We start from the raw sequence: 3672 nt of genomic DNA on the forward strand, positions 1-3672 counted from the left end.
CCATATACTTAATTTGTCCCAAGCATATAATTTCTCATTAATGCCAACCATTCTCTTGCCACTAATACAATCTCCAGTAAGTGATGTTTGCCAACTTACATTAGGCTGCAGCTCATATTTAGTCATAAGCGGTGCTTTTGGAACATATGTTGGTGTGGTCAATTTATCATAAGGGGATAAATTTTAAATTGTCCAATTTACTTGGATCCTCTGTGGGAATGTTTAGTTCAGTGACCACAAAATCATTTGTGTTATTTTTATAATCTTTTAGGAATTTAGACAACTGCCACGCTAACCAAAATATCAAAAGAAGAGAGTAAAAGCAGTACCATGAAGCTGAGGCAGGCAGCCCTTCCGGTTGCAGCAAGTGCTCATAGCTGTGGCCTTGCCGACAGCTCTCCCTCCAGTGGCATTGCCAACTCGGAGAGGGCAGCCCATGCTGATTCCTTTAGGATCCTGCCATAGCGTGGACCGCACCAAAGAAACGTAAAAGAAAAATAACTTACCTGAAAAATATCTAGGCCTGGGGCTTTGAGGGGGGAGTGGGTGCCTGATTACCTTTGCAATTTCTTTAGTGCATTTTGGTCTATGTAAGTTTTCTGGTTTTTCCTCTACCAGTTGTAGCATTGTTTATTTTTAATGCTGCTTTCCCCCCCCTAGGAATTTCTCCATTTCATCTAGGTTTTCCAATATACATATAATTCAGTAATCTTTAAAAAGTTCTCTTGTGCATGTAGCCATCTTCCTTCTTCAGTCTGCATTTTATTTATTTGCACATTTTCTCTTTTTGGCTTGGTCAGTTTGCCAAATGTGTAAAACTTAATCTTTTCAAAGTACTGACTTTTGTTCATTTTTTCTATTGTCTCTTTTGTTCTTTATGTCCTTAATTTCAACTCCTGTTTTTTATCTTAATTTTTCTTGTTTTTTGTTTTTGGGCTTTGATTTGTAGCTCTATTTCTGATTATTTGCATTGAATATTTAAGCTATTTTTTTTTTTTTTTTAAAGATGACTGGCAAGGGGATCTTAACCCTTGGCTTGGTGTTGTCAGCACCACGCTCACCCAGTGAGCTAACCGGCCATCCCTATATGGGATCCGAACCTGGGGCCTTGGTGTTATCAGCACCGCACTCTCCCAAGTGAGCCACGGGCCGGCTCTGTTTTGTTTTATTTTTAATTAAACTTTTTATTTTGAGATCATTGTAGATTATATGTAGTTGTAAGAAATAATACAGAGAAATCCCATGTACCCTTTTCCCAGTTTCCCCCAGTCGTAACATCTTGCAAAGCTATAATACAATATCACCACCAAGATATTGACATTGATACAGACAAGATGCTGAGCAGTTCCATCTCCATTAGGCTCTCTTTTATAGCCAAAACCATTTTTGTTCTGCAGTCACCCCTTCTTTAAACCCTGGTAACCATTAAAATGTTCTCCATGCCTATAATGTTGTCACTTTTACGATGTTATACAAATGGAACCACACAGTATGTAACCTACTGTGATCAAGCTTTTCTCACTCAGCATAACTGTCTGGAGATTCATACAGGTCGTTGTATGAATCAATAGTTCATTTCCTTTTACTGCTGAGCAGTATTCCATGGTATGAATGTACCACAGTTTAACAACTTACTCACTGAAGGACATCTGGGTTGTTTCCAGTTTTGTGCTATTACAAATTAAGCTTCCACAAATGGAGATATTGGAGCACCCATTCATACCTTGCTGGTTGGAATGTTAAATGGTACAGCCAGTCTGGAAAACAGTTTGGCAGTTTCTTTAAATAGCTAAACATACAAATACCAATGACTCAGCAGTTGCACTCCTGGGTATTAGCAAAATAAAGACGATGCACACACAAAAACCTGTTTATGAATCCCAAATTGTAACATATGAGATATTTATTATCATTCAATTCCAAGTATTTAATATCTTTTATGGTTTCCTTTACTAGACAAATAGGATTTTAAGCTATCTTTTTGTTATTAATTTCTTATTACACTGCAATATAAATCTGAGAACATAGCCTGAGACTGAGCCTTTAATTTATTGAGGCCTCCTTTGTGGTCTATTTTTGTAAAGATTCCATGTGTGTTCAGAAAGAGTCAAAAAAATACTTTTTGGGGTGCAATTCTACATATATATAAAACGTATATGCTTTAGTTTATTAATTTTACTGTTCATATATTAAATATTTCAATATTAAATATTTGCTTATTTTCTGTCTGCTTGATTTATCAGTTTCTGAGATATGCTAAACTCTCCAACTGCAATTGATTTATCTATTCCCCCCCATCCTATCAGTTGTTGCTTTTTATGTTTTGAAGCTGTGTTTTTAATGCATATATGTTTATAATCATTGCATCTTCTACTCTATTCTTCCTTTTTCTAGTATATAATTGTAAAGCTACTCGACCACGACTACACCAGTTGCGGTGCTCTGGCTAAGCAACCACGCCAGTTGTCGGGCTATTTTACCTGCCAGTAATCCTGCACTGACTGGGCTGATTGTTGAGCTAGGGCTGGATCTGGAGCTCCCAGACCCCTCGAGCCCATTCTCAGACTGGGTCACAAACCCTTCATACACCAGGCTGGGTCACCAGACCCCTTCACACAGGTCAATGAGCTAGGTAACCAGCCAAAAGGTCCTTGGAGCCATAGGTTGGAAAGCATGGCTGTGCGGGGCCAACACCCAAGGCTGACATCCGCCTGCCTGCTTCACTCAAATTCCTCTCTTTCTCTCTCTCTCTCTCTCTCTCTCTCAAGAACACAAGAATAGCAACAAAACTAAAAAGATACATTCGCACGCATGCTCACTCACTCCACACACATGCACAATTTGCTTACAAAGGATGCTGAACCACACCCAGATGCTGAACCACACCCAACTGGACCCGATGCGAGGGCCCTGACCAAACTATTCTATTTTCCCAACAATAATATATTTTTAATCCCCTACAGGGTTGGCCAGTTAGCTCAATTGGTTAGAATAAGGTGCTGATAACACCAAGATCCTGGGTTTGATCCCTGCACTAACTGCCAAAAAAAAAAGACCACATCTACAATGGTAGAAAAAAATCTCCTACCATATTTTTGCCTTTAAGCCTATTTTGTCAGATGTTAAGACTGCTATTCCAGCTTTCTTTTAATTTATATACTTGGTATACCTTTTCAATCCTTTTATTTTAAACCTTTGTCTCTTTTTAAGCATACATCTATTGTAGTCTTTATTTGAATAATTACATATTTCATACCTAATAATTTTACTTGGTTCTTCATGATTTCTTATTCATGTATCATATTATTAATACCTTTTTTTTATCATCTTGAGTATATTTATGTTTATTTTAAAATCTGTCTAATCCAATAATTCTGTTTGAAGTGTTGCATGTTGTTCAATTTGTTGTCTTTCATAGTGATTTTCTTGAGTGTCTAGTTATTTGGGCTCACAGTTCTCATGTTCTGGTATTAGTTACTGTCTGTTAAGATGTATCAAGGGGGGACTGAAGGCCAAGTCCCAGTGTCTCTCCCAGTGAATTTAAAGAGGAGACTAGAATAAGCCCCAAGGTAGAAATCCTCATGCTCCAAAGTTCTAATCATCTCTACCTTTTTGGGGGTGGAGGGGTGGGAAGCGGCTAGAGGGGAGCAGCTGGCTGGTATGGGGATCCAA

The sequence above is a fragment of the Galeopterus variegatus genome, unplaced genomic scaffold (assembly GCF_000696425.1).
Source record: "Galeopterus variegatus unplaced genomic scaffold, G_variegatus-3.0.2 Scaffold344, whole genome shotgun sequence".
In the NCBI taxonomy this organism is placed as follows: Eukaryota; Metazoa; Chordata; class Mammalia; order Dermoptera; family Cynocephalidae; genus Galeopterus; species Galeopterus variegatus.